This window comes from Canis aureus, chromosome 6 (genome assembly GCF_053574225.1).
Source record: "Canis aureus isolate CA01 chromosome 6, VMU_Caureus_v.1.0, whole genome shotgun sequence".
NCBI lineage: Eukaryota > Metazoa > Chordata > Mammalia > Carnivora > Canidae > Canis > Canis aureus.
Window position 1 is genome coordinate 76,298,035 of NC_135616.1, and position 10,819 is coordinate 76,308,853.

Genomic DNA, 10,819 nt, shown 5'->3' on the forward strand with positions numbered 1-10,819 from the left:
AACTGAATATATTTCTTTCTGCGTGATCCCTTCTAGTACCAAACCATTTTAAGGTTCAGTTTACATGAATAGTTTTGTTTTTATTTTGTACATTTTTTACATGAAAGTCATAATGGTGATATTGGTATAAAGAAGTCAATGGATAAATTGATAGACCTAACCTAGAATCCTGAAGATTATTCTCTTATAAGTGTCTCTCACAGTTTTGGAAGTCTAACCTAAATCATTATAACTATGTAATATTTTCATATAAATCTATAATGTTGGGCAGCCCGGGTGGCTCAGCGGTTTAGCACTGCCTTCAGCCCAGGGCCTGATCTTGGAGACCTGGGATCGAGTCCCATGTCGGGCTCCCTGCATGGAGCCTGCTTTTCTCTCTGCCTCTTTCTCTCTTTGTGTGTCTCTCATATAAATAAATAAAATCTTAAAAAAAAAATCTATAATGTTAACTCCAGCTGTTAATGCATGCTGTACGTCAGGCACCGGGATCGCTGCTTTGCCTGTTATTATCTTATTTACCCTTCTTAGCCAATCTACAAGGTTAGTCTCATTATCTCCAATTTACTGATAAAGAAACTAAGACTCTAAGGTTAAGTAACTTATCCCAGATTGCAGGGGAGATGGCTGGATCCTGAGTTTGAACTTCCGAGCCCATATACTTGCCATCAAATTTCATTGCATCAAAATGTGTGAAATAGCAAGAAATATTTGAATACAGTTCCTTCCAGGTTTAATTAGAGTCCAACAGGGATGTGTTCTTTTGAAGCATTCTTGTTCTGAAATCATTCATGATCCTGTGAAAACTTAAGGTATGGGAAGTTTCTCATCAATAATCTTTTCCTTAACAGTGGTTTGGAAAGGAGTGCTCTCCTGTAGTAATGATAGAAGCCTTCACGAAAAGACTCTGGGACAGTGCGTCTACGTGAAGAAACAACTCTCTGAAAAATGATCGTTTTGGTGTTTTAGGCCACTTAAAAATGCTATATCAGCTCCCTTCAGACATTTGACTGATGAGATGTAGAAACCATAAGTCAAGAAAGATAGCCACTTGAGTCACTAGATTTTTTGTGTCTCCAGCTATCTACACAATGGATTAAATAGTGCTTTTCTTTTGAGGGTGTTTTAAGAGTTGTTAGACACACTGTTTTCATAACTTCTAATCAGTTTCCGTATCATTCCTTTGCCCCAAGAAAGGCTATTGATAGAATTCAATCAGGCAGAGAAAGGGTCATGGTACTTGCTCTGGGAGTTGTTTGAAAACTCTCAGAGGACATGTGGTCAACTCCGCTTTCGTGTGATGACAGATGGGCCGTATATTTCTCTCCAAAGCTAGCAGTTGGCTGTAGATGCTATGTTTTAGCAATGAAAACTGCAGAAGTTTATCAAGAGGGATTGCGTGTAACCTTACAAAATACATGGCAACTAAATAAAAACAGTGTTACTGAGAACACTAAAAAAATATCCATGTGCCAGTGGAGGATAAGACTAAAGACGAGGAAAGCAAGTTTAGAGACGGCCTGGCCCTGAAAGTCTGATTTAGCCTCTTGCCTGGGAGTTGAGTGTATAAATGAAAGAGGCATGCTCTCCAATGTGCTGAGAGGAAAAGAATTAAGAACATCTGAGTTTCTGTGAGAGGAGAAATGGCCTTCCAAACCCACTCATTTCTATGGGAAGTAGCTGCACAAATGTTTTACCATTCAATAAAAGTTCCCAACCATGTGCTTGTTCCTGTTGTTTTTAATGTGCTGGTTGAGTGCTATACCTGAACTAGCTTTTGTAGACCGGTATCTGATATGTGTGCCTTGTAACTGGAAGCAGTCATGAGAGCAGGGTAGTCGTGTGGGTGTTTGGGAGAACAGGGGACGTGGGCGTTGGGGTCATTTGGAAAACTGGTGCATCCAGGTGAGCCAGAGAAATGATAGGATGGATGGTGAGGAGGAGAGGAAGGAACCTACAGAAAAGAACAGGGACAAGAAAGCGGGAAAGGAGGACAAAGGAATTGGGGAAACGTGCTCAAAATAGGTAATCATACTTGTGAAGAAAATCCCCAACTTCAAATTAGGTCTTTTTATTTTGAAATCCATCCTCACGTACTTGGCAGACCTCTTTGTGTTTGAATATTGTCCCTGTTTTTGATCCTTGCACCTCTTCTAAATCTTTAGCCTTCCATCCTTAAAATTTTACTTAAAGTGGTTCACTTCAAGATAGATCTTGCTTAGGGAGAAGCATATCCAAATTCATATGACAGATTTGAAATCATATTTATTTAAATAGACACTCTATTTCCATGAGACTTCTCTGGACACTGAAAAAAAGAAAAAAAAAAGTAGCTCTCCTCATTAAAATATCTCTTCCTGTGTGTGCCCAGAATGTCAAATGGCCACTGCATTCTCCTCCAGGGAGTTTATAATCAAGCCCAGGACCCAGTTAGATGAAAAAAAAAAAAAAAAAAGGCTTTTTTTAGGCTTAACAAAGTCATATTCTTTCTTCCACCAATCCTTGCCCTCTGTAAAAAATAAAATAAAAATTTTAAACCTGTTTATAAAAAAATGTTTCCACCTATTAGGCCATAATAAGGAACAGGAGTTTTATTTAGTATGGAGGCAAAATAAAGTCATATTTTGACTCTGTCCACACATGCCTAAGAAACTCTATGAAGCATAGACTTTCTGATAATCGTTTTTTTCTCAAATATTAAGTGTTTGCCAAATTCGTACAATACTCAATGCCTACACTGTTTGAGATGTTCGGAAATTTGCAGCAGATATTAGACATATCCTACCTTCAATTCACAATATGATAGACATACAAACCCGAGGGTCAATATGGAAGTATTTTTGCATAAAATTCAGAGATGCAAATTCAAATGCCTACAGTGGCCAGACAAGTAATATAAAGGTGTGAATGTTAGTATATGTAAGGCATCTGGGATCGGTGAGACCTATGGTGAAACCGAAGACATTGAAATAATAATAATAATAATAATAATAATAATAATAATAATAATAATAATAATAATAATAATAATAATAATAATAAATCTGAACAAAGCACTGCCCACAGAACGGCATCAGATTCGGCAGATGTAGACCGCAACTGTAAGCGTGCAGCGTCTGGCATAGATAAATGGAATGCTTATGTGATTACATGAATGCAGTGAACAGAAATAAAGAAAGGGATTAAAAATAGTGCTAGTAGGTTGAAGATTAAGTGACCTTTATCAAGGAAGATTTCCTGGAAAAAAAAGTCATGAGCTGTGGTCTAAAAGGAGCATGCATTTTATTGCATTAAAGACCTTGAGAATGCAGGAGAAATTTGCAGGCTGAATGGCTTGTTCAAATTGGTTTTCCTCTGCTAAATATCCCTCTTACGCCATCACGTTCTCTTAGCTGATGCCACAGATTTTTTATATGTATTTATTTATTTATTTTGAGTCTGGGCAAAGTCAAAGAAGAGAGATGATGGCAAGAAGAGATGGTGGGGCTGAGACCAGGGGGAAGAACCTTTTTCTCTTTTCCCAACCAAATTGTACATAGAAAGGGTGGTTCTGGAGAAAAACAGCCTCTATTTTTCAGTCTTGCCCATTGAGAGGTATCAAAATCAGCTGTTCATTGCAGTGGAAGTAAACCAAGTAGCTGAGTGCTCATTCTTAATTCTCTGATGATGAATCACATATATTTATTTTAGTGTCAGAGAAAAATTTCCTGAGAATCTTCTGTGAGCATTAGGATGCCATTTATTTCAAGGGGAAGGAGGCTCAAGTATTTATCTCTCTGAAGGCATATTATTCTCCAACACATTAATTGGCCGTGTTAGATTGATTTTTGAAAAATGTTACGTTACTGGGGAAAAACTCTGATTTCCTGGTGCAATTATCTTCTGAGTACTTATCTTTCCAGTAAAAGCTCTCCACCAAAAGCTTTTCAGTGGCTAATTCCAATGAAGGTTTTTAAAACACGTTTTTAAAGAGCATTTTAAAGAAGAGATAAGAATGGTTGAGTATTTAAACTTTTTCTTTTTTAAAAGTTTTTATTTGTTTATTTGAGAGAGAGAGAACACGAATGTAAGCAGTGGGGAGGAGCAGAGGGAGAGGGACAAGCGGACTTTCCACTGAGCCCAGAGCCCGATGTGGGGCTGGATCTCATGACCCTGAGATCATGACCTGAGCCAAAGTCAAGAGTCAGATGTTTTACCCACTGAGCCACCCAGGTGCCCCTAAATTTTTCTTTAAAAGAATTTCAGGTGTTGGGCAATTGCCTGAATATCAGAGGCCTGAAATAATTTAGCAAAGATGTCTAAAAAACTAGAGAGGTGAATCCGCTAAGAGCCTCCATGTCTTCAGAGGTGATTCACATGGTCCAATTCTCTCTCCAAGGCTTGAGTTTCTCCTACCATATCTTGACTGGTAATCCAGCTTCTGTCTGGATTTGTCTGTCTACCAATTGTCTCAACGTCTTCCAGTGTTGAGAGAAAATTTACTATCTCTTAATGAAACTCATTCCATTTTTCTTGACTTTTCAAGTCTTTCAGAAATTCGTCCTTAAAGTGAAGTAGTGGGACTTTTTATTCCTTCCAGTTACTATGGAACACACTAAATAAGGTTGAATCTTTTTGTAAACAGATTTCATATATTGGAAGATAATACTTATCACACACTAGCTAGAAACACTGAATCTTGTTTCCCTTTCTGTTTCATTTTTCCAGTTCAATTATGAGATTGCTAGTATAGAAGATGGAGGATTATTTTCTATGGTCAGATGGCTGGTTTTTCTAAACTCAGGAGCAAGATGGAGTGGATGTACAAAGTCTGTGTCTATCAGGATCACTCTCCTGGACTAGAGGTTTGGGGAAGAAACAAAATTAATGATAGATCTGAATCCTGGGCTTGTGAGTTCTAGCATTTAAAGGAGAGATACAATGCATTGCTAAGGGCTACTTCATGAAAAAGCACTTGAGGATGAATAGCCTGTAAACTCTCAGGTGAGGTTAATCTGGGAAAGCTTCATGAAGGAGGTGAGATGTATTCGGGAATTAGAAGACCATGAGGTACGTTGTTAACATTAACTCTGGGTTGCAGATAAGATATTAAAAGTCACTCTCCAAGTAATTGTGCCTATTTACTATCTGCTTCACAGAGACTGGTAAATAAAATCAAAGCAATTTTTGGCAAAGCCCAAAATTCATTTTACTATTTGTTACCAAAGCTTTGTGTGTCTACAAGTTTTTGAGAATTTGTCAGGTGGTTACAAACGTAGTCAATATCCTTATCTGAGTATATACCAACATAGATTTTTATCTTAGAGTGAAATAAATTTCCTCAAATAATTTAATAATTTTCCTTAGTATGTAACAAATTCATATAGAGATTTTAACAAATATTTTAGATTAGCTGTGTATCCTCAAAATAATTTCTTCGTGATAAAATTTTCAAAAACCATTTTTTTTTACCCTTCATAAATCATTAGTCTTTGTTGAGCATTTTCTTCAACTCCTCAACAGTGTTTCCCCTTTGGGCCAAAACCAAGCATGGAAAATTTCACCTTCCCAGACAGGCCTATTTGGAAACCATAAGCGGTGGTAAGGGAGTTTAAATTTATATTTAACTTCAAATGCTTTTTACCACAAATGATATAACATGGGGTACTGAGCAATCATTTTTTGGTATAATTGAGCTAGCTTGTTGGTTTATTCAATTATTTATGAGCCACTTAAAGATTTATTTAGGTATTTCAGTATGCTCTGACTCCATATCCCAGAATTGAACATCTACAGCTTCTATTTTTCCTTTTTGGGTACATAAATAAGAGGATTTCATACCCTTAAAAAACATTTCCATGATGCAAAACAATAAGGTGATTATGTATTATATGAGGTTGTTGGGAACCCCCCAAACATAAAGAATATAGGAATAAAATGGCATAGATCTCAAATATACTCCATGTTGATATGAGTTGAGCCTGAATTAAAGAAAGCAGTAGAAAGCAATGTAGTGAGAGTGAGGCATTTGCTTCTTTTTTTACTTCCTCATTTAAGGTTTTGTGGTTTTAAAAAATGGACAAAATAGGGGTTTGAGAAATTGGAATATTAAGCCAAAAGTGGCAAATTCATACTCAATAGAAGTGCCAAGAATTACACATTAAGACTAGGGTCCTGATTATTTACTTATTCTTTATTTGTATTTACGTATTTATTTACTCATCATTTTGAGTCATTTGGATACAAACTACTACAATGTAGGAATTAAATCACAACAGAAGGGGAAAAAAAAGTGGGTAGAGGAAAAAAAATTAAGAAGTCATAAAGGAAACTTGATGAAAATCTAGAATACTTTTGATTAGATACAGGAGGCAGTGGGAAGTAATAACTTTGATCAGGACTGCCTTTTTGTTATAGGTGTCTTGGAATTCTATGGGAAGGTGTAGACAGAGCGAGGTCATGGAAGTCATAAGTATTTGGAATGAAATGAGGAACAATGCTAGTGGAGCAATTGCCACTTATAACTGCTGGAAGGTGTGCCCTGAATCTGTCAGCAGGATTTCTGTCTGGGTTGAGTTGTATAAACAGCAGGGCAAGGAGATCAAACCTAACTTATTTTTACTCTGGGTCTTCATCGGCCCCTGGAGAAAGTGACAATCTCACTTACATTATTTTCCTATTATGACTTTTTGGCCTTAATTCTGCTTAACTTCTTCAATGCAGGTCTCAGGATTGGGGTTTTCGGGCCTTATATGGGATTAGCACCTTTTCATGCCTATGGTTTACTCTCACCTGCCTACAGCTATCACAGCATCAATTATAATTTGTTAATTTTAGAATTTTTGATCACATCGCTTATGGTATTTCACTTGGTAGTTCATAGGAGAGCTCTGATTATTTTAGATGATCTCCTCCTTCACCACAGCTTTGTGTGGCTAATTTCCTCCCTGTCTCCCTCCCCCATACGCTGCCAAGCGAAGGCTCTCCTCAGAGAAACTTCAGAATAAAAAAGAACATAAAACTAAACCCCAACGTGTCAAAATGGCAGGGCATGTCCTGACTGACCTCTAAATAGTAACAGTTATTTACTAAATCAAAGAGAGAGGAATAAAATAATCACCACCACAACAAAAATCACAACAGGACAGGATTTAGGTAGAGACTTTTTATTAATAATTTATTGTAGGAATTCAATATCCTACATTATGAGTCCCCAATAAAGGATTCTGTGTTCCACGTTCTCCCCCAACTTATTTCAGATTAAACTGATTTTTGGCAGAACATCTCATAGAGACAATATTTAGCAGAACATGCTTTGAGAAATGTTGTCTTACATTAAATGATTATGGCTTTTCAATTTCCAGAGAAGAACCTTGCTTTTAATATAAGAAAATTCCTACATACTTCGAATTATAAAATAAATAAATCATGGATATGTGGTGCACAGACAATAGCTAATAATACCATATGCTGTATTTGAAAGTTGCTAATAGAGTAAATCTTAAAAATTCTCAACACACACATACACACACACAATTTAACTACAAATGGTGCCAGATGTTAACTAGACTTATTGTGGTGATTATTTTGCAGGATATACAAATATCAAATTGATGTGTTGTATACCTAGAATTAATATAATGCTATATATCAATTACACCTCAATAAAAAAAAAAGATGATTTAATGCAGGAATCTGGTTATAATTTCCCCACTCTGGATTTGCCAAGTCATTTCAGCTATGAATGGGCAGGTCTTCATTTTCCCCTTGTCCTAGAGCCTCCGGTGGGCCTGGAGCCCTTGGGGAAAGTCAGGTGACTCTAGTTCTGGACATGTATTTTATGTCACCCGCACGACACTCCTGAGCGTCTCTCTCACACTTGGAGGCAACATAATTTGCCTGCTGACATTTCAACACAAGCCACATTTGCAAATGCCAACTCATCAAAGAATCAATTCACCCAAGGGCCAATTATCTAACTGATTTCAAGACACTTGTTTCTTGTAACAATAAGAAAGATATTCACAAAGTTCATAGATATTTCTGTAGAATAAAATGCTTTCAGATTTTTTTTTGAGAATTTTTTAAAAGTTCTAGTTGATAGGTTTTCAAAACTACATTTAAATATTTAATCTGTCTCTGGCTCAGCTTCCCATTGCCCCATGTGGAGGACTGGGCACACAAGGGGGGACTTTATGCGGGGGAATGGGACACAAATAGCGGAGACACAGCGCTCTTCTGAGCTGTTTGGGGACTAGGGGGACTGAGGAGCACATTTGGGGAAACTGAGTATCTGAGAGAGGAGGAGACTGAGGGTCAGAGAGGAGGGAGGATGTTCAGAGAAAGGAGGAGATAAAAATCCAACAGAAGACTATGGAGAATCGAGAACAATTAGAGGAAAGAGGAGGTTTTAGTTCAGGGAAGAGGGTGCCAACCCATCCAATGTGAATTTCTCTGAACTTTAAAATATATATATATTTTTAATTTTTTATTGGTGTTCAATTTGCCAACATATAGAATAACACCCAGTTCTCATCTCATCAAGTAACTCCCTATTTTTAAAGTGTAGTAAACTAGATTTGATGAATAAAGTCATACATGACTACTTTAGTCCATTGGTTTTTGGTGACTTAACCGGGAGCCTGAAGCTCACGGCCTGCAACATTATGGCCAAGTGTCAGTGTTTTCTTCTTGCAAGTCAACAGGCTCATACACAGCAAGGCAAAGCAATACAGAGTTAAGAGAATAAAAACAAGAATACATAGATGAGGGCATGAAGTAGCGGGAGCTGAAGTCTCCAGGTGATACTCCATTTGGCCTTCTCTTATGCATAGACCTACTGTGGACAACTGAACAAACTGATTTTGTCTGTGCCCCTTTAGTGATCTTTTTTTTTTTTTCCCCCCCTTTAGTGATCTTAAGAAGACATCTGTAAGACACAAAAGGAACAGAATGTTAATAAAATCTAATTGCCATTTAAAGAGGGAAAGTGTGGTGTCTGGCAGTCTTTCAAATTATGTCTGAAACAAATCCATTTGCTTATTTCTCCATCTTGCCCTTTTATTTACTTTATACTGCCAATAGAATTCTTTCTACTTCATTGATAAACAACCGCTGGGACTCCTGTTATTTAACAGCACGTGTCCTTCACAAGGAATTTGATTTCTTAAAAATCACTGCTTTCAGTAATTATCTCAGTTCAGTTCAAAGTGGATGCTCTTTCCAGCTGCTGGCCCCCCTCCCCGCCATTTTGGTAATGACCTCAGCTCTGGAACATTGAAATCTGACTCACACTCAGGTTCTATACTTTAATTTGCTTTCATCTCAGTGGTTTATACTCATTTAATTTTATGTTTTGATGATCGTTATAGCTTCCCTTTTCAGTAACATAAGACTTTTTTTATGAACCAAATGAGATTTTATGCATCACTGAATTAGGCTAATTTTTTAATAACTTTAACTTCTCGTGACTTCCTTCACCAAATTGTGCATGATATACAGTGATGCAGAATGATTGGTATAGAGGAACTCTTTTTGAAGTGAATAGTTTTTTAAAAACACTTCTGATGAAAGATTTCATTTCAGAAAATGAAGAGACTAGTATAATGAGCGCACATGTATTCGCCACACTTGTACAAATAAATTTTAAAAACCTCATTTAAAGTGGAGTTGGGAAACCCTGAAGGGGGAGCTCTGAAGCACATACCACTCACCGTAGCCTGCATAATCAGGAGGAAGGAGGACACAAGAATTATCTTAACAAGGGAGGACATTTTTTATAAAGGAATTTATCTCCTGCTTTTAAGAAAGAAAAGGAAGATCCCTCTCTCCCTGCAGCTGCAACAATGCACCACCTGCCACTTGCAGCCAATGAGAACCTGCCCCAACCTCCAGCTGTAATTCTTGCCCAATGAGCTTTTGTTTGTTACAAACAACTCTCCCTAATTTCTTCCTAAAACCTAAAAAAGCTTCCCTTTGTCTCTCTGGACTCACCTAGGGTTTGTCATAGTGTATTTATCCCAGATTGCAATTTCTCCGTTATTCCCAGTAAATATAATCTCCAAGTAAAATAACTGGCCATTTTATTTTTCAGCTCGACACCCTTCTTTGACAATCTTGTTTCATCTGTAGCCACCCACCTCTACTGGATTATTTTGAAGCAAATCCCAGATGTCCTATCATTTATCCCTGGATATTTCAGAATGTATCCCTTAAGGATAAGGACTCTTGAAAAAGTATAACCATGGTACTATTGTCAATTTTAAAAGTTAAAAATTGGCTAATATGAAATATCCAGTTTTTAAATTTTTTTAAAGTTTTAAATTTTCCTTGATTATGTCATGACATCTTTTTTTAAAAAAAGATTTTATTTATTTATTTGACAGAGAAAGAGAGAGAGAGCACAAGCAGGAGGGAGAAAATGTCTAGCAGATTCCCTGCTGAGCATGGAGCCCAACACAGGGCTTGAGCCTAGAACCCAGAGATCACGACCTAAGCCAAAACCAAGAGTCGGATGCTGAACTGACTGAGCCACCCAGGCATTATTGTGATAGTTTTTAACAACCTGCTCCAATTAGGACCCACATGCGTTTGAATAGGCTTAAAATTTCAGATGTAATTTGTGCTTGGTTAATCCATTCTATTTGAAATAATAAAATGTTAAATATTTAATGGGCTTCTTTTCTGAGTCTCTGGGACATAGAAGATTATCTGTCCTGACAGGTGTTTAGAAGTCTTTTGCTGTTATTATTACTGTAATATTTGTAATTGAATAGGCATAATTTATCTTATTGTGCTTCTCAGAAATTATTATTTTTTTTTTTTACAAATCGAAGCTTTGTGG